The 22,209-nt window shown below is 30.3% G+C and overlaps 1 long non-coding RNA gene across 1 annotated transcript in view; it reads left to right on the forward strand.

Moving 5' to 3' along the window:
* Positions 1-1,368: 1,368 nt before the first annotated feature.
* LOC139425584 (uncharacterized) overlaps positions 1,369-22,209 on the forward strand; it is a 112,554-nt gene continuing 91,713 nt past the window's right edge. Inside the window, exon 1 of the long non-coding RNA XR_011636787.2 lies at positions 1,369-1,537. This is a non-coding gene — a long non-coding RNA (uncharacterized LOC139425584). The remainder of the gene's footprint in view (positions 1,538-22,209) is intronic.

The following is a 22,209-nucleotide window of genomic DNA, read 5'->3' on the forward strand; positions in this document are numbered from 1 at the left end:
ATACTCTCAGTCCTGCATTTTTTTTTACTTATAAAGGGATTTTTCTTCTAACCAAACGCAAACTTACCATTTTATTGGATGGAAAAGTAAATATCGCAAAACAAACTAAAAGAATATAAGAGAGATATTCGAGGAATGTTTTCCCATTTTGTTAGGAATTTTGTTGAAATTTTGGTCCCAGTGAATTTGACTTTATATTTATTGCTTTATCTGTGGTTTTAGAAACAATTTAACGTGAAATATGAATAGTATTTCTCAGAAAAGTTAAATAAAATTCCAAAATATAGATTCTGGTATTTTATATATTTCACTAAAATATTTGAATTTCAAGTTATAAAACGTTTTATGAAAACGTTTTAATTTTAAATATCTGATTTTTTTGAAATTTAATTTCTCAGGAACTATTGAACCAATTTTTCTAAAATTTTCTATTTTACCATGTAAAATTATATTCTATAAAAGGATGCAAAAAAATTTATACCTTACAGTTCAAATTTTTTCGACCGTTATTAAATAAAATAATAAATATTTACTAAAAATTATTTTTTTTGCGTGGAATTATCTTTAATTAAACGAATTTTATAATTCTGTGCAAAATTTTTTCAATTCACTTAAAAAAATTTCGAGATATAATGAAACATGCAAAGAATAGAATTAACATTGAAAAGTTCAAACTTTGGAGCTTTCAAACTTTCAAATTTGGAAAAGTTCAAACTTTCTCATGACCAAACTATTGAGACCATATTTAGAGGGTCAGAATTTCGAATATGTCAAAAAAAAGTACGTTTATTACGAGAAAGTACGTTTTTGTGTCTGATTTCGTAACTTAAAATAGCGTCTGCACTTATTCATTAGCATATTTGATTATCACCCCTTCGAGCCATTAGGATTTTGTCCCAGATCGTAAAGATCCGACCCTTAGATGAAAAGTTATTCAGGTTAGTCAGCTTTTTTTTTGGCCCGCTGTATATAACTAACTTAAATGGTAGACTTTTTAAACCTATTGCAAAAGAATCTGTTAATGTAATATCTTTTAAAATTAGCAACAAAAAATATTTAATTAAAACAAAAAAAGCCAGTTTTTAGATTTGTAAAACTTTATTTTTGTATTTATGACTTTTTTAAATGCAAAGCTCTTTATTCCAAATCATTATCAGCAATCTCAGAAAAGAAGTAATTGAAAATTAAATTTACAATCACTGCTGTAAATACTGTGGTGTAATATCTATGCAAAAAAAAATTATTGAAAATCTAAAAAAATTTTGTGATAAAGAAACGCTTTTTTTTCAGTCGCGCCAAATCAAGCAATCATATACGATTTGAAGGATGTAAATAATATCAACTCACTTATACTAGGATTAGCTTACACTTAATTCTCACACAAAATGAGAATGATTTTCCACACCAAAAGCACCGCTGTATTGGCGCGATATTTTTTTTTCGCCTGAAGTTAGCATTTGTAAGCGAGAATTAATCGGGGATACTTTGTTGTTGTTTGTGATTTGACTGAATAGCTTATCATTCGTCGTTGAAATGGGTATGCAAATTTTTAATTGTATACTGAGTGTAATTGTATTTCCTTAAATCTCTATGAACTGTATTTAGTGGTTTTAATATGTATAATTTCTATCAGACGTATAGATTTCTTTTACATGTATATTACATTCTGGTAAGCCTTGTTCGAGTTACGTCTCTCAGATTCTCTGTGTGCTGCACGCATGTTTGATTTGGAAACTCATTTCAGTTTGAAAATTAGTGTATTAGACATCAGTCTGAATTAATGATTTTTGCTTCAAATTGTATCATAGTAATACATTTACTGACACTTATGTGTATCTTAATGTACTCTAATTATAAATTTTAGTGCTACAGAATGCAAAAAATGGTGGAGGCTACTTTACATCACGTTGTGTGTTAGAACATTTTTTGGTGTAATGGAACACATAAGGAAACACTACTTTATTGTAAAGTAGTTTGTATTGAGATGCATGAGAAATTTTTGCTGTGTAACGTTTTAAGAAGCATTAATTTAGGTACTTATCTATTTAAAGGTACATAAAAAGTTGCAAGGCTATTATAGACGCCAGTAAGTCTTGACCAATTGTAATTATAGGTGCTACCAGTTTTGTGACTATGGGTAGTAAGTAATGTGGTAATATATACCTAATATTAATACTGCTACCTAATATGTGTACTGTGGCAATTGTATTTCTTCTCCTCCCCTCCCCCAAAGCAGTTAAGCAATTTTTGCATTTTTTCTTTGGTAAACAAAATTATTATAAGACGTACAAATGTTGGCAGAAAGTTCCAGAACAACTCTTACGAGGCCATAATCGCAAATAAAAAATATTGGTAAAATGTGCTTTACCCCTTCCTTCTCGCTCCCGTGAAAATGACGGGGTGAGTTTTCGCCCACTATTTCTCGCTCCCGTGATATTGATGGGCTGGAGTGTTCAGTAGTAACGTGCCAATAAGAATAAAACTAATTCATTTCTTTTGCCCGGAAAACATTTTATTTCTCATTTTATACACCTGATGGCAGTACCAGAATATTTTTAAGGTAATTGTAGATAGTTAGTTCACTTTAAACTAGTTGCAGCACTAATCAAATACGTAATACAAATACGAAAGCCAAAAAAATAGGCACTTTTATGACCGTTGTTTTGAAATTTAACTGATCATTAAGGGGTTAAAAGAAAAAATATTTATTAATTTGAGCTTTATTATAAACTATCTTATTTAATATAAGAAGCAATGATGACGAAAAAAAAGCATCGGGGCTTATAAGGGCTAGACAAACACGAAATTCTACAAAAAATTGTAGCAATTTTAACATAAAACTAGTTTAAATGTTTATTGGCATTGTAATATGCTCTATTGTTAAAGATAATTGAACTACGCTTAAGATGCCTTGAGAATCGACTAAGTTCGAACAGAATCGCATCAAATCTATTCCTGTTAGAATTGGCAGAAGGCCAGAGGAATCAGTGGCTCTTCACTAATAATCGTCATTTTAACAGGACGCTATAGAGCAATAATAATTAGGAATAGTGTTGCTTGGTAGCGAGTTATATGTTTGAAAATTAACTTGAATGAATTAAAGGGTACAAAGAAAACGAATGTTTTTAATTTCACTTTATTTGTTAAAGGAATTAAATTTGGAAAGAATAAAGGTACTAAGTTTCAAAATTTGCTCATTATAAAATATATTTAAGACTTTCTCTAAGTATGTTATTATATCTCTGTGAATCATCGAATCAACCCCTAGACGAAGAATTTCAATTAAACATATTTTTGGTAATTTTTTTCATTATTTTGTATTAAATTAGGTCAAAATGAAGGAGTCAAATACATTATATTTAGAGTTTTATTAATTCATGGTTATGAAATGTAGCTTGAAAGACCGGTGTATTTTTTACGTTAAAGGTGAAATCTTTCCAACTCGGCACACTTACAAACAATTTTTTTTTTAAATTTACACTTATTTGCAGTTATTTTGATCAACTGATTCATCATTGAAATTTCTTTAATTTACAAAATCAATTATTGATACATTTTTGAATATTAATAAAAAAAAAATTCCAACTACTTTTTTTGAACTTTTTATTTTAGTACAAATATAATTTGTCAGTCACTATTTTATAGTCTTCATTGAGCAGCCGACCCAATTTTGAGTTTACGACTACTATTGTTCTACTCTGTAGCCTTGTAATTTTGTAGCCTCTGTAGCCTTGTAACAAAGGATATCCTGGATCAAATAGAGGGAAAAATTTCCTTCATGGGGTACTCTTTGATGGAACTAACCCGCATTTGGGTTAGATGGAGAGGAAAATCTAGAAATCTTCCCACTGTTAGCTTGCTTTGGCAGCGACAGTCAAATTTCTTGCCTTTCAACTCATGTGAAGTTCGTGAAGTCACACTGACTGTATTTTATTAATTTTATTATAATTCTCAATTAATTAATTATCATTTGCCTTCCTTTCTCATCCCCGAACGTCACGATAAATACAATTTTACTGAAGGTATGCAATGGACACGTTTGAGAACTTGCTAACTTAAAGTAAATAAAAAAAATTAAAAATCGTTGAAATACGTCAATTTTGATTTGGAGGTAAACATTTAAAAGTCCACTCTAATTGGATGAAAATCTTTCTTAATTCTCCGATAAAAAAAGAAAAGAAAGTGGATGGTTGGACAGCGAGATCAAATATTTTCTTCTTGGTGAACCGTGTGGACCGAACGATAGGCGATCGCTTGTAGAGATTAATGGTAAAAACACTACTTCTTTAAAATTTAATTTCTTAGGAACTTTTCCACCGATGTCGCTGCAATTTTGCATTTTACCTTATAATATTGCATTCTTTTTAATTTTGACTATCAAATAAAATGATAAATTTTACTAAAAATTATTTTTTTGCATGAAATTATCTTCGGATAAACTGATTCTTTTAATTGTTGGCTAATAGTTTTCAATTCGCTTAAAAAGTTCTCGAGATGAAAATAAAATTAACATTAACGGGTTTAAACGTTGAATCGCTCTCCTGACCAAACTATTGGAACCATATTTCCCAAATTACGGCCATCCCCTGTATTTTGGGGGTTAGATAGTTGAATCATTAGAAGAATAGGATGTTTAGTTAGAGAAAGTATCTCTTGTGTCTCAAAATATCAGTTGCACCACTTCAACAGCATATTTAATGTCACACCTGTTACATTTGATTCTCAGTACATAAAAACCCGGTTTAAAGATCAGAAGTTATTCAGGGTAGTCCGTTTTTTATTTTGCGCACTGTACCTATTTACAATTTTGTTTCTCCAAAATAATAAATAAGAAGATTTTTTTTCCTTCTCAATGGTGAAATAAAATGAATTCATTAACTGTTATGCATAAAAGAAACTCTAGAAATTCATCGTAGTATGAAACAATCGATGTTTTACGATATGGAAACGAAAGCAATTACGTATCATTACGTATTATCAGGCATTCATTGTTTGAGTTCACACCAGCAATGAAAATTTAATGGTCCAATAGGAACACCCACGTATTCATTTAGTGGTTCAAAACTTAATATGGAAGACAAACTTTAGAAAAAATAATGAATGCAAAGCACAACACGTAAATTTCAAATTTTAACATTTAAATTTTAATTTTTTTACCAGATATTTTCAGTTATTTCATTTTAATAACAGGTATTTGAATTCTATACGATGCATACAACAATGAAACTGGCACAACATTTTTAAATGCGTGGAATTTGCTGAAGCAAATTATATTTTATGGTATTAATATCAATGTGCAATGTACAGAAAAAAATTACATATTATGTTTTTCAATATGATAAATTTATGTGATATTTTTCTTTACAATTTATTGTTTTGTAAATTTCAAACATATTTAAGGTGACAAATTTGTCGCCCATAAGTATGATTTTAACGACATTTGTCGAACATTTGGCAACAATTGTCACCATACTGGCGTGAACAATATTCATTGCAGTACATAGAGAAAAATTTAAATAAAATTGATAAAGCATTACCTGAAAAGAGCAAAGATAATACCACATTATTTAAAAAAATTGAACTTTCTGTTCTATAATGAAGAGTTTTCTACAGTATTGAAAAGTAAACTGGATAAGGGAAACACTGAGATGCAGACGTTGAAAGCAAACAAGTTACACCAAGGAGGAAATGGATAGAAAAATAAAATATGGCAAAATTCTAGTTTTTTCCTTTTTTCTGAACTTTTTCTATTGATTAGAAAGAAAGCAATTTCTATATAAGTTTCAGTTTTAAAAAAAAATTTTGATTAATAAAGTTTTAAACTAACATAAAAGCAAATTATTATTAAGGAATTCGTAAAAATTTATTTCGACGCATACTTAATTGAGAATTTTCAATTTTTAACTTATCATAGTTACTTATATTGAAAAATATTATGTAGTTATCACATGCATCAAGCAGAAATCAAGATGGCGCATCACTAGAATAAAACATGCAAAACTTACATTAGTTAGAATTCGAACATGGTGACTGATTTGAATATTGCTTTCATTTCAGCCAACGCACATTTTTTCGCATTTCTTAGAAGACGGAAATTTGCATAGGAGATACAATGTGGCATCTAATACATTCACAATTACTCTCGAAGAAATTTCGAGAAAAGCCTTTTTGGTCGAAGAGAAAATTTTTAGAAAAGTATTTTCAATTTTCGCTCACTGACATTTTCTTGGTATGTTTCATTTTTTATATCCGTCTTTCCAATTCAATCATTGTCCCTTTTTGTACAGATGGGATTAGTTTTAAAATAATTTTTCTTCAAGATATTACTTGAAACTGACTGGAAACATTGTTCTTCGAACGTGTTAGAAAAAGTAAGTAATCAATAAATCAATATTACTCAACACTACAAAATTATACACAAAACTGAAAGGCATCGTAGCAGATAAAAAAAAATGGAGATTAATATTATTTTTTTAAATTTATTATTATTTGGGTTTTCCGGTGACTTTAAGTTATTAGATTAACATTAGAAGTGCCGTTGGGGTCATTTTGATCGTTTTTTGCCATTTCATATGTTGTTTTTCAATAGACACGTGAACCTGGAGTATCATATTTTTTTACTTCTAAGTGTTTCTAAGTATCATCCTCAGCATTGGCACGACAGCCCTTTGTGAGCCTGGGCTTTCCTCAGAAGCCTTTCCCCTTCTGCCCTTCTCCCAGAAATTGATTTCCAGTTCTTTACTTTTAGAATGGCACAATCCTCATCCACACAGTCTTTCCATCTCTTTTTGGGCCTTCCTCTTGGCCTTTAATTGGAGGGGGTTGCATTAAAGACTCTCAATGCTGTTCGTTCTGGGCTCATTCTCACTACATGCCCGGACCATTTCATTCTACTTAGTTTAATAGATTTAATGATATCATCACTATTAAAGATCTTATATATTTCAAAATTATAACTTTTTCTCCAGTTGATGTTATCGAGGATAGCGCCAAAGATAGTTCGTAGGACCTTCCTTTCGAAGGTTGCTAATAACGTCTCTTCCCTTTTTGTTAAAGTCCATGTCTCTGAAGCATAAGCCAAAACTGACTTAATTAATACCTTATAAAGTAAAATCTTTGTCTTTGTTTTTATTAAGTGAGATTTCAATAATAATCTTAAACCAAAGAAGCAGCGATTGACTGCGATTATTCGTTTTCTGATTTCAGGATTAATGTCATTTTGATAGTTTATTTCTGATCCCAGATAAGTAAAATTTCGTTTCTAAGTATACCTTATCAAAATTTCATGCGTTATGTTTATTAATGAAATAAATAATAAAGAAAATGTATGGAAACAGCCAAACGGGGACATTTGGATTCTCATAAGAAAAACTTTTTTTTTTGAAGTTTTATCTCTGTTTGACTTTGCAGAACTGTAAACATTATAAAGAGGAATTGTAGAACAGAGATTATGGTCTACCGTGGTAAATAGAAAAATGTCACACGCAACAGTTTTTGTGAAATTTTATGGTATCTTAGATTCGATTATCAAAGTAGCTTAGTTGAGTCCTTTTGAATTATAATACCGTTATTGCCTCTGACAGAAACTATGTACATGCTGATTATAAACAGTTATATTTGTTATAATCCTGGACAATAAAGTATGTTTTTTTTTGGGAAGCAATTTAATGGGGATGCATTTGGAACAATTATCATGTAGGTAACGATGAAAATTCATTGCATGATGTTCAAGCCACACAACTTTAATTTAAACTAATATGAAATGCAAGAAAAATTTCTTTGAATGGCTATCTTTATTTGTGCAAGTTGAAAAACGGCTAAAATAATTACACCCTGGGAAACAAAAATAGTGTTCTAATTTGGAACCTCTGCTTAACTCCAGGCGTAGCGGGATTACTGTTTTTTGCCTCGGTAAAACTTGCAAATAAATTCTTTTCGTGAAAAAAAAACTATGTTACAGGGTTTCTATGTTAGAGCAAAAGAAAATTTCCACCTAAATTTAGTGTCACCTCTTTGTCATGAGATTTATTTTTTGCTCTGCAAAATGAAAACTAAATACTTACGATATAGGTATAAAGGAAAATGAGTACCCTAATTCCGGATAGTATTCATGGAGATACTACTCTTTGCAGACGATAGCAAAGAGTAGAAATCAAGCAATGTCCCGTACTACACTGCATAAGCACTGTCACATAATACAATAGTGCGAAATGTGATGTAAGCTGAGCAGATTAAATACTAAATAAATATTCCACAAGGGGTGAAAGATGCGAGCGTATTGCGTTTCTTTACGACGTTTGTGATATTGCTGTTTTAATGCTTGAAATGCTTTCAAAGAATCCTTTGCCACCCCAATTACTCAGTACGAATTGAGTTTTGAGTTTGCTGAATGACTACAAATTAGTAATTTGCGCATCGGAAATCCCAATATTAATAGTATCCAGTCTCTAAAATAAAAAAACAAATGCTTTCTAACATTGCAAGCACCAGTTTAAAGCAAATACTAGCCGTGAGAAACGCTAGAAAACAATTTGTCGATTTTCTATCGTCGCTTTCCAGCCATGCGGATATACTGCGTGTATACGCCTACCCTAATGTCTAACCAATGATGGAACTTAACATTTTAAAACACGTGTGTGCTTAGGTGTATTATTTATATTTATATCATATATTCATTTTTGTATTACTTGTGCTCTTGTGATATGTAATGCAATATAGCATTATATTGTAATTATGTCAATGCGTTAATAAAAAGGAAGTAAAAAATATTTTCTAAAATCCCTTACCTATTGTATTGCAAACAATATTCATTATTTAAAAAATATTGATTTCTTAAGAGTGTAAAATTGACCTCAAATGTTTTAGGTAAATACAAAATCCGACTGTATACTATATATCCATATATAAATATATCCATATACATACACCGAAGAGCCATTACATTATGACCATCCTGTTAATAACATGTAGGAACACCTTTAGACCTCAAAACTGCTAGTACCCGCCTTGGCATTGATTCCATAAGGTGCTGATAGGTAGTCTGAGATATCTGGTACCAAGCGCTCACCAACTGGTCCTACAATTCCCTCACATTGAGGCAGCATGGCAGCACGAATTTGGTTTTCCAAGTAGGACCACAAATGCTCTATTGGATTAAGGTCAGATGAATTTGGAGATCAAGACATGACTTGAAAGTCAGTGGAATGTTCCTCGAACCAATCCATGACGATTCGACCCTTATGACACGGTGCATTATTCTGTTGGTAAACACCACCCCCAGCAGGAAAAACTGTTGCCATGAATGGGTGAACCTGGTCTGCAACTATGTTCAAGTAGCTTACAGACGTCAGGGAATGTTCTATGAGGAGTATGGGTTCTAATTTGCCCCATGAAAACATTGCTCCTTGGCGAGAAACCATGAAAACCTGGACGCGCCCATTGTGATAGATGGAGGGTGGTCACAATGTAATGGCTCTTCGGTGCATATACATATATATATATATGGCATCTACTAAAATATCACTAATTTTCACAATTCAAATATAATATGGTGATTTTTTACAGTTCCTGCAAATGTCATTTCCATGAAATTATTTAATTTTAAAAATCTTTTTAAAGCATAATTGTTTCAATGCACTTCTAGAAGATCACAGATTACCGCACACGTGACCTATGACGTCCATCCCCTAACCTCTCCTTCTGGGATGGATTTGGGAACTCGCTCTTTTTTTTTTTATCTCTGATTTGAAGTCCAAAGAAAAAGTACTCCGATTTGGGAATATGTTTTTGCATTTTTGTTCACAGATGGCACTGTGTCTGTAAAATGAAAATGGGATAAGAATTGTTTAAAATGAGATCTATCATTAGCAAAATATATCATTAGCAAAATATATCAGATAGGTAAAACAAAAATAGAATTATTTAACTTTAGAAGAAGAAAAAATCCAGATAGTTTTATCCACCCCGAAGCTCAGCACCACTATCCTGAGGTTACCACAGTCTCAGGGAGTGGGGTGGCTTTTTCAAAATATGAAGCCTGGCATTTTTTTCTTTAAATTTTTTTCCCATTTGACTCCTGTTGCTCGAGAAATCTCTATTTAAACAATTTTTAACTTATTTTAATTTTGCACTTACAGTGTCCTCTAAAATGCAATATCCTGAGCACCAAATTGGGGGTACTTTTTCAGAAAAATTCGGATAGGCAATAAAATAGGCATGAGCAGGCTTATTTAAAATTTTAAAAATGCCCCATCTATCTCTAGGTGGGATGCTTAGAAATCAAGATTAATATTATTGACCACATCTTTCGGAAATATTTTACACACGTATAGTGTTATTTATTTATTTTTATCTGCTGTAAATTTATCAAGTCATTTGACCGTTTTCATACTTTTTGGGAATCCTCTATGAAAAACAAAGAAAGAAGATTTGAAACGCCAACATGAATAAATATTTTATTGTGCGAATGAATATTTCATTGCTTGCTAATATTTTACGAAAAATAAATTTTAAAAAAAGTTTCCATTTAAAGAGTTAATAGATGATTTGAGAAATTTATTTTTAACTAGCATTTCATTTGGTATGATTTTTTTTGTAAATACTTCTTAACTTCTTTTGCTTAACAAAAAATGAAGTCAATATTTTGATATGACAATTTTTTGTTTGTTTCTAAATAAAGTATTGAAGAAGAAAACTTCCAAGATACTAAGCAAAGTTAATGAAGATATAAATGGTAAATAGTACAAGAAGACACTTTCAATAATTGATAAATTCCTGTGCGCAGTTAAAACGGCCGTGGAGACCAACCTAAATTACTATATTAGAGAAGTTAGTTCAACGCATGATATTGGCGATGGGATTTATAGCCATTTGGCGTTGTTGATTTCATTCAGGACGTTTGCAGAGAACTGGTGTTCTAGGACTCATCTAAACACGCCTTGAGGGTTGGCAAGCTTAAATGAGATCGCCAAGAATCCATTCTGATTACAACTGTCGACAGGGCAACAGGAACCATTCGACAACTCCTAAACAATAGTTCTGATAATTGCACGCTATAGGGCAATAATAATTACAGATTGCATAGCGCTTACAGTTAGGAGGGCATTTATATAAATTTAGGTATTAGGGTTATGTTACAGATAGTATTCTTAATATTTCTTTTTAATGGATGTTTTGATGATAAATTTAACAGCTTTCAGCAGAATATACAATCTTGAGAGCAATAAATATTTAATTGTTCCAAATTAATTAAAAATATTTATAACAGTTCTAGTTTATTCTTCCTCATATTACTAAGTTGAATTTAATAAATTACAAAGCGATTTTTATGCTTTTTTTCATAAATTTTATTATTTTTATACCTCAAAGTAAAAAAAAAATATTCTCCGTCTAATAGGGTTAATATTAGTTTTTTAACTGCGTTATAAGTTCTGTTGAAAAGCGAAATGATAATTTTCTTTCATTAATAAGTCAGTTTATTAACGTTTTATGTTAAGAAATTGTTTAGGATTCTGATGTGTTAGTTGAAATTGTATACTTGGACGATCGCAATTTCGTTTGATTAAAATATTAAAATTAAAGTTACAGGGAATACAGGTGTGTAAAGTTGGCCTTTGAATTTTATCCCTTTTTTATACTGTTGTCAGTGTGGACAATGACCTATGTTTATAGTTAAATAATGCACACTGTTATAATTAATTATTTTTATTGATTGATTTTATTTTGTAATTTTTTAAAAATAAAAGCCGTAAAGTCTGAAAGAAGTCAAACGATCGAAAGTTTTAAGAATTAGAGCAGCAACATTTTAAGCCTATAACAATCAAAATAAATGATGAAAATTGATCCTATATTAGAATTATGAATCACAAATCACCTTATATGAATGTTATGAAAATTTGTTTTTTTGCACATGACTCTTTGAAAGAAGTTCGTATAAGTTTCTGTAAATCTTCAGACAAAAAAAAACTTATATTTTTTTTTAAAAAAAAGAACAGAATGTACTTGAATTAAAAATTTAAATATGCTGCAATAGTTTTTATTTTTTTAATTCGCTAAAAAATTTTATGTAATTTCAGCCTACAAAATATTTTATGATATGATTGTCCTCTCAATATAAAGGTTTTAGAAACTTTTATTAAAAATGAAGACATAAAAATCCCGATTTAGGATTTCTTCTTAAGCAAAAAGAAAACAAAAACATCGTCAAAATCAGATAGATCACTATTGAAGAAAGCGAAATTAAAAAAAAACCTTCTCTTCATTTCTCCTGTAAATTGTTTGATGTTTTTAATCACATTTCCTTGTTAATAAATTTTAAGAATTTAATTGCATTTTTGCTTTTTTTCACTCGCTTAATTGTTAAATTCTGAGCCATAATGGCTGTAAATATAAACATTATGTATAATTAATACTTATAAGTATGACTGTTTGATATTTTATTACAAGGAGTTTGGAAGAAATTATAAAAAGTTCGTAAAGCCAGTTGGTTCTGTATTTTCACTTAACATCCTGTATGTTCCCGTACGTAGGTTTAGGTTATTAGAAAATCAAAATTTTTTAGTTATACAATGAGTAGAGCGTTCGTAAGTGAACAAGCAGTGTATCATGTTAAAAAATTTCCAAAATACTATTATTATTTATAGATAATCTTAAATATCTTTCTTTACATGCGGAACGAACATAATTTTTTAAATATGTTATATTTGAGCAGAAAATATCCATCGTTTAAAATCAGGGTTCTTAATTTTTTTTTCCGAGTACGGAACCCTATATAATAAAGCATCATTTGGAGAAGCCCTAAACATATAAGTAAAATTTATTAGCTGTCGAAAACATATTGACCAAATGAAGGCTACAGATTAGTTTTATTTTCAATAATCGTTTTATTACTAAAATTCCTAAAATAATAGATTTTATGACAAAAATTTGAATTCTCAGGCCTGTAGTGGTATCTAATCTAGTTCTGAATTTGCTTTTAGAGCATACATTAGATGAAAATGAATAAAATAAGCTGAATTATTATTTTCAAAAATTACTCTTATAAGCTTTATGAATAGTTGTCAGTGAAAAATAATTCATCATTCTTAAATTTGTTCATTTTATTTTGAATTGAAAATTCGAAGAGAAATACTGATGAAATTTCTTTTTTTTTATAAATTTTTCCATTTCTTATTTTTTTACTATCTTTTTACTTAAATAATTTCATAAAAATAACCAAACTATCAGGGGAATTATGGTTTATTGTTTTGATATAAATATAACAGCAAGTTTCAAAAATTATTACAGATTTTAAAAGTTAATGCCTGTATTTATAATGCCTGTGACCTTTCCACTGGTTCTCAGGGTTCAGCGAAGCACAATTTAGGAACCCCTGTTCTAAATGATGATGAAGTTGTAATTAATATTCGCCTGTAATTATCTTTAGCAAAATTACTATTATTTCCAAACATTATTGTAACATTACTTACAAACCGTAAAAAAAGTAGTATCAATTGAAATTCGATCAAAGTGAATTGTTTTATTCTGCAAAATCTGTTTCCTAAAATTAAATTTCAGGCTGACTCTTTTAATAAGACATCAACTACAAATAACTTTATAAGCAGAATTTAACAAAAAACCGTTTAAAAACGTGCTTCACACTATGTGTCATCAAACACTAAATTTTACCTCTTCTAAATAAAAAGGATAGGAATGTTTGACTAGCAACGTCTGCATAGATGTCTGGTCAACTTCTTCGTACAAAGATTAACGTTTCTTCTCCAGACTTGTATAACAGGAAGCATTTGTTTCTGAGACACGACGGTCGTTTTTATTTCTTCACAGATAGAGCAAAGAAAAATCGGTCACTAAATGACTTATTGGTGGACTCAGAGTCTTTGTCCAAACATGGCGATGCTCACACTAATCATTTCTGGCTGTTACGAACAAAGACAGGTTTTTCCTTCTTTGTCTACAAGAAGTAAGATTTCTCTCTCGATATTTTCTATGGACTCCTTTCAGATAAAAGAACCTTCCCCAAACAAAAAATATGGTGGATTTTGGTATAGAAATATGCAGTAATGTAGGAAACAAACTAAATAAATATGAAGAACATAAGAATGGTGTGCGTAGCGTTTTTAAAAAGTGCTTAAACCCTTAACGATCGGTTAATTTTCAAGAAAACGGTCATAAAAGTGCCTATTTTTTCGGCTTTTGTATTTGTATTACATGTTTGATTAGTGCTGAAATCTAGTTTAAAATAAACTATCTACAATTACCTTAAAAATATACTGGTACTGCCATCTGGTGTGTAAAATGTGAAATAAAATGTTTTCCGGGCAAAGGAAATTAATTAGTTTTATTGTAATGGGCGCGTTACTACTGAACACTTCAGCCCGTCAATATCACGGGAGCGAGAAATAGAGGGCGAAACCTTACCCCGTCATTTTCACGGGAGCGCGAAAGAAGGGGATAAAGGTGCTTGTTTTCGTTTTCTAAAGGCCCTTAACGGTGCTTTTTTCATCTTGTGTTTTTAAAGAGTGCTTAATTTTCCTTTTTTCAAAATGAGATTTTTCCGTTACCATGTTGATTTTGGCTGCGAATTATGCAAAAAAGACGCAGTTCACATTTTTCTCTTCAACGTTTTCAAAATTCATTCATCCCCAATCTATTTCGGCGTATTGTCAATCCATAGCGTATGAAAACGCCATTCGTGTAATATGATTCAAAACTGCATGACTTTTAACAATTGTCAAAAACAATGCCAAAAGTTTTTTTTTTTTTTTTTTTTTTTTTTTTTTTTTTTTTTTTGACATGTTGGCTGAAACAAGATAAAACCGACAATTGTCAAAAACTTTCCAACCCTACCCAATTATGATATTTTTTTAAAGTGCTTAAAAATATCTTTTGAGTGCTTGAAAAGTTCTTAAAAGGTGCTTATATTTTGTAGAATAATTTGGCTACGCACCCTGAAGTTCTATGACCTATTGGAAATTTAAAAGAACTAGATATTTCTTTTTTATCTGGTTCTTTAAGTTTTGAAAGGAGATTTAAGAGTAGGAACGGACACTTAACTCTATTGTTAAGTATTTCTATTGTAAATATAATTGAAAAGTAATAATAAAATATAACAAAATAAACAATATGATACATATAATATAACAGAATAAACAGTATAATATATAAATATATAACAAAACAATATTTAATTAGGGGAGAGGGGGGCACATATGAACAAATTTTTTTATTTCTTCAATTTTCGAAAAATATCATCAATTTTTCATAATAAAAAAGTCCATATGTTTAAATAGTAATTTCTTTGACTTGTGGAATTTTTTGAGATTTTTCAATAAAATATTTCATTACTTTATAATATTTTAGAAAAATGACTTCAATTGTTCACATGTGCCCCTATTGGGGGCACATGTGAACAGGCCTGGGGCACATATGAACAAGATTAAAAACACAAAGCAATCATAATATTTCAAAGAAAAAAAATCTTTAATATAACAGACATAGATACGCATTATACTGAGGAGGTTGTAGCTTACTATGTGAATTTAAATTGTACGACAGTACTGTCAATAAGAAAATAATTTTTCAGCTGTACAATAATTTATCCGTAATTGGGTTTTTCGCAACTTCATGTTCCACGGGTGTTGTAATGGGCTTTTTTCTTTCTTCTCTAATACTCTTTCATGCTTTTCTTTTTTCTTTTTTTCTATCTTTTCATTTGTAGCTTTAACAATTCTATTTTCTCAGGTGTATCAGTTAATATGCGTGATGCGCGATCAACCATTTAATAAAAAAAAAAATTTTAAAGGAAAAATTAATAAATTAATTATGGAAAATTAAATAATGATAATTTTAAATGCATACATATTTTTTAAACTTATAATATCATGAGGATAATAATCTTAATACTATGTAGGGGCACTTGTGAACTGTTCACAACTGCCCCAGATGTTTTGTTCACAAGTGCCCCCATCATCCTTCTTAAACCTAACTTGAAAAATAAAGAACTTTTAATTGAGTAAAAAAAGAGAATAATTGTCATAAACTTACCTGAATGTTCATATAATGATCTGCAATAGTTAATTTTAGTTTATTAGTTGATTTATATTATGCTTTCACTTGGAGAAGTGAGCGATTATAATATATGCAACACCAGCTGATACAAAGAAATTGTCAGAATAGACCAACAAAATGTCTCATTGTTCTGAAAGTTTTTCAGAGAGGTAGGACTAGTACTGCCATCAATTGGAAATTTTTCGAGATTTTTTATTTCAAATCATATTGGTAAAACATACCATGTTCACATGTGCCCCCCTCTCCCCTATGTTTTTTTTTCTTAATTAAGATTTAAAAGGAAAATTTGAAGTTGTTAGACTTTATTTATTAAGACAGAACACTTTCTTACAAATTGCTTTTATTTCAATCGCATAACTTATAATGCGATTTATTTGTCACAGAGTAATACCTTTCAATATTTTAACTAAATTAAGATTAAAAATGGCTTTTTTAATATCGGAATAATTGTTTTCTTGATGATATAATACGTGCTTAAATTTTGTACCCCAGACTTATTTAGTAATGCCATCTAGTGCGTAAAGAGAACTATAGTGTAAGATCGGATTTTACGTTTATTATAAGCTTCTGAAATCTAGAGATGAAATGAAAGTGTTGCATAGATAGTCTGTGATCACCATGTCTTTTCGACCACCCCCGACATGCTTTTTCTTGTAGCTGTACGTTAATTATTTCAGTTTAGAAAACGAACTAGAGTCACACATAGGAAAATTTTCCTTAATTTTCTTAGAAGCACAAAAATTCTTGATTCATTTAAAAATTTGAATTGCATAAATCATCAAATTGTTGCACTTAGCATTAAATGAAATGTAATGTAACTTAAATAATTTTTAAGGGTGGATCGGTGTTTTAAGCTGAAACATTGCATACTGGTTTTTAATTCAAAGGTATCTTTTTCACACAAAGAGTTTAGAATTCATATTAATATACAGTTTTAGTTACCTAAAATGAATTAAAATTACTATTTACATAAGATATAAAAGTAACATTCAAGCAATTTTAGCTAGACGTGTAACATTATAAAAAAAAGAAACAGTTTTATTGCCGCATAAAACTTAATGATATTTCTAAAAGTCACCTTTAACATTTTCCCGATTTCCATCAGGTATCAAAGTTACATTGATGCTTATGATTACTCTTACCTAAATAGTGGTTCGTCCAGTTTCGATGTCAATTTTCTTTTTTTTTCCAACATTAAATATTAATTTTCAATGTGATAAAGACTCTTGAAATTGAAAGCAAAATTTGTCCTCCAGGTGGAATGCTCTTGCAAGAGAAGTTTCCAACTAAATTGCCAATATCGTTATGATAATAGTGATACTTAAGTTTTCCCCAATTTCCCTTAAAAAGTAAAAAAAAAAAAAAAAAAAAAAAAACCAAAGATAAAAGGACAAAACTATCCGTAAAAAGCAAAGCAAAGCAGTATAGCCAAAAAGCCAAGCGGAAGATACATTTTCGCTTAGTGGTACCTTTGCAGTTATATTTTTCTGTATAATAAGAAAATGTTAATAACGCGTGTACTATCGAAAAATTTAATTGTTATATCTTAATTCTCGAAATTTCCCTTTTGTTTCACGTGATTTTTGAGCGCATACACTATTTATTTATTCATTTTAAATGCATTTTTAAATGCATGTTGATATGGTGATGGCATATTACCACAATTCAGATATTTTAAGAAAAAAGTCTGTTTTAAATTATTTATTAGCGAAATATTTGTTTCCGAAATCAAAACATTTCCTTAAAAAGCAATTTCAGAATGATTCGAAGGAAACATGAGTATCACAAATAATTTATGTTTTCGCCACACAATGTTAACTCTTGATTTAGAAAACAAATGTTAAGCCTTGTTTGAAAATATCTTTCCTACCATTTATTAGCTTATTACGCAAAAATTTATTGTTAGAATAACTCGTCTTACGAATCAAAGAAGAAGTTTATACAGTCAGTAAAACATGAAAGCGCATACTTCATCTAAGTAATTTTATTTGCTGGAGCCTATATCGCGACAGAAATATATCGCTGTATTTACTTAAGATTAATTTAAACATATTTCACTCCCCCTACCAAATCTTAAAGCTCCCCCCGTCCCCCGCTTAGAATAACGTTTAGAAAAGCAGAAAATGAAAGACAAATAAGTTCGCGTTATTTCAGAGAAGTAATTTTTCACTTTCGTTTACATAATTTCGCTTCCTTTACGAGTTAGATTTGTCAAGAGAAAACTGTAAGATTTCGAAGAAAGGATTTATGTATGAATCATGCTTTCCCCACTTTAAGCAAACAAAAGGATTTCTCTTGGCGATTTTTGGCGAGATCCAAGAAAATTGGCTCAATGTCAATTTAAATGGGATTTCATATAACTTTAAAGAAGGAATTATTTGGAAGCAAATAGTTTGCTTAATAAAAACACTATTTTTTTACGATACGGAATTAAATTTTATTATATGCTAGTGGGTTTAGTCTCCTGATCGCTTCCGTTTCTGAATCAGAAGAGCAGTTTCTAAATCACCTTTTGTTTCGTGACTTATAAATCAAAATTAAAAATTAGGCAATTTAGAGATAAAGATCTCAAAATGTTTCATTCGATCAGCCCAGATTTGGCACCATCTATTTCCCGATTCTGTTGAAATTTTACGTTAATGATTTTACTGGGTTGCCATTGCAACTCCATCCATGAACTTACTTTTTAAATTCATCTCTACTTTTTTTCACCAAAAGTTTTCCTTAGGAATGGTATTACAACTCAACACACTCTCCAAAAATTACGTAAAATTTGAAGAATTAACTGCTTTACAGCCAGACTTTCCTTTGGGAAAAAAATCTATACTCTGTTGCAAAATGAGAAAAAGAAACATTATCCCAATAGAGCATGTTAGCACTTAAGTGCACCAATTGGATGCCAAGCTCCCAGCGCGAAGATATATCAAATTCGTCAACTTTTGAAATGACGTAGCACAGTTTTCTCATTCTTAATAATAACAGTTATTAACAACATTAATCATTTAACAAGTTATAAGAGTTAATAAAAATGATATCTAAAAATTGTAACCAATATACATCGTTCTGTTCGCATTTAAAGAAGCTGATGGAAAAATATTAATTGTTTTTTTTTGCAGACGATTTTCCTCTACAGGGAAACAAAAGTGAATATTCTTTATGTCGCATTTGATTTGTTAAGAGCATAGTTATGTTAGCATAAAACGCCCCATTTTTAACGGTCCAATTAAATGCAATGTTCTTTGAGCATAATATAATTAACGTCATGTTTCTTTTTAAAGAACGAATGTTCTTATTTATCTAAATGTGTCTCCAAGTCTAAGATTCCACTAAGACTGCGAAACTATACCTGATGGAAGAATATTAAATATTGTTTTTTTTGCAGACGATTTTCTTCTACAGGGAAACAAAAGTGAATATTCTTTATGACGCATTTGATTTGTTAAGAGCATAGTTATGTTAGCATAAAACGCCCCATTTTTAACGGTCCAATTAAATGCAATGTTCTTTGAGCATAATATAATTAACGTCATGTTTCTTTTTAAAGAACGAATGTTCTTATTTATCGAAATGTGTCTCCAAGTCTAAGATTCCACTAAGACTACGAAACTATACCATTTTTTTAATAATTCTTCTGATATATATTATAAAATACAACACGAATTAAATTTATTTCTGACGTGTTTAACATTTAAAAGCTTTCATATTGTTTCGAAAGCATATTTAAATAATTTTATAACGAAATAAAAACAGAACTGTACGCAGTCGTTGGTGATTACTTAAATCCTATACGGCAATGGTCTTTTTTTCAATTTGCAATGAAGCATAGCACCCGTAATTGTAAGGAATTTTAGTATAACTAGATTACACACACTTTTAATAAAACTATAATAATTCCAAATTTATTAATTTCTGTTGTCCTTCCCGGAGACTAATCACTAGTAGTTTAAATAAAACATGTTTTAACGAATCCATCTCATGGAAATAAAGGTTAACTATTTTCAACATTATTTGGAATGAAGCTATTGCTTGAGGTCTATTCATAACAATCGAAATTTACCACGTTCAAACCATTTTTACCAAACCGAAATTTACCACGTTCAATCATTAAGGGAGACGTACCATTTTCTATGATACGTCTCCCTTAATGAGGGAGCATAAAAAAAATATATTATCGCAGAACGTACATTCAATACCTATAAAACGGTATTAAGCGGTTCTGTCCATCTGCATTAATTTTGCTTTTTAGTTTTTTTCTAAATTTCAATTAGAGTTGATTTTAAGTCATTTAACTTAATACAAATACGTTTCAAAAGCTGAACAATACACAAAATAATTACATGGTTTCAGATAATTTTAGAATTAATAAGTCGGTTACATAGATCTCAAATGCGAGGCGAAAAAAAATTCTGTTAAAATTACCGTTTTGTGAGGTAAAGACTCTTCTGGTGAAAAAATAAATTATAATGCTAGTTAATAAAAATAAAATATACGCTATTTAAACCATTCATCTGTTAATTTTTTTTCACGCATACGGTAAGGGCTTGACGACAATTCTGACTTTCAAAATTATAGTTCTCATTAACATACATTTAGTAAATAAACATAAAACTGAAAAGTAATTTTAATCGAATAAATGGTTTATATGCCTTTTTCTGAAGCATGATGATAAAATGAAAACATTGTAGAACATTTATCAAAATTTATCACAGGTTATAAAGCAATATTTTATAACTAATTCTGCCAAAATCATTACCGAAAGGCTTCAGTAAAAATTATTGAGTTTTCTTCCGTTCCTTTAAAACAAGAAGCGCTATACATTTTACTATATTCTGGTAGTTTTGTCTATACATTTTTTCTTAGCTTTCTATTCTTGCAGACTATTGAGTTTTTAACCTAAGGAACAAAAAATACTAAAATATGAAAGTACGTGATATAATCTCTTTGATTAAACAGCACATTGAGCTGGTGAAAAATCAATGATATAATTTAAATAATTGATTAAAAATCTGCAGTTTAATTAAATGTAAAAATATGCAAAATGATAAAAATTATGACAATATGCTAGCAGCAAAAATATGCTAAAACTTCATGCTCAAATGTTCTTTATGAATAAACTAAAATAAACTTTTTCAATGGGTTTTAGAGTCGCGGACTAATATTTTCGTAATTCTTTTGTCCAAGTTTCATCACCCTATAACAAATTATTTAGGAGTTGTGAGATAGTTTCTCAGACAATAAGGTTTTTTTTTTATTAGCATAGAGATGCTCAATTTAGAGGCTGAACTAAATCAGTGCCCCACTATCATTCAATCAATTTCCGTTTGTGCTATTTCTTTTGGAAGATTCGTATTCCCATCTCAATAGAAAATACTCCTATTGGTTGCATCTGTAACTGATTGATCATTGACGGATTTTTAGTGGACATATAAGTGACGTCAGCTTAGACCAGTGATGGGGAAACTACGGCCCGCGGGCCAAGTCCGGCCCGCGGAAAGGTTTATTCCGGCCCGTTTAAGAGTGCCGTCGTGAGAATGTTTAAACTCGTTCTTACTTCGTAATGTGACGACCCGCATAAAAACTACCTGCTGCGATATTCAAAACACAATAGTATTCTGGACAAATCCATCCGACCTAAACAGATGACTCATCTTCGCTCGAAACTTCCAGACACTCTCGCATTTTCGATTCATTGTTTTGTTTTCTCGAAAGAACCGGAAAAATCCAATTCCCGAACAATCCTTGCAGGTAGGTATAAATACAAGCGAGGCCGCCCGAAGATCAGTTAGTTAGCGACTTAGTCAGTCATCTGCAACGACCAACTGTGACTCGAGTAATTGTTTGTGTAATCCCCGAAACTCCCACTGCCTCAATATTCCGTGGGCCGAAGACAAAAGCAGTTCTAAACTGATTTTCGTTCCTGCACTGGTGGCAATTTTAATCTTCCAAAATAGAACTCAATCTTGCCTGGGAAATATAAATTCACGAAGTTCTCCAAAATATAATAGGCCATTAATTGACAGTTATCAAAATATTGAAGAACTATTTTAATTTCATGAATACAGAATTTTGCCCATGAATATCCAAAGAGGAGGGTACTGTGGCGTCACATGAAAATGAATTGACCAATCACAACCAAAAAGCTTC

Source organism: Parasteatoda tepidariorum, chromosome 8 (assembly GCF_982258835.1).
Source record: "Parasteatoda tepidariorum strain Cologne lab strain chromosome 8, Ptep-v5.0, whole genome shotgun sequence".
NCBI classification, from domain to species: Eukaryota; Metazoa; Arthropoda; class Arachnida; order Araneae; family Theridiidae; genus Parasteatoda; species Parasteatoda tepidariorum.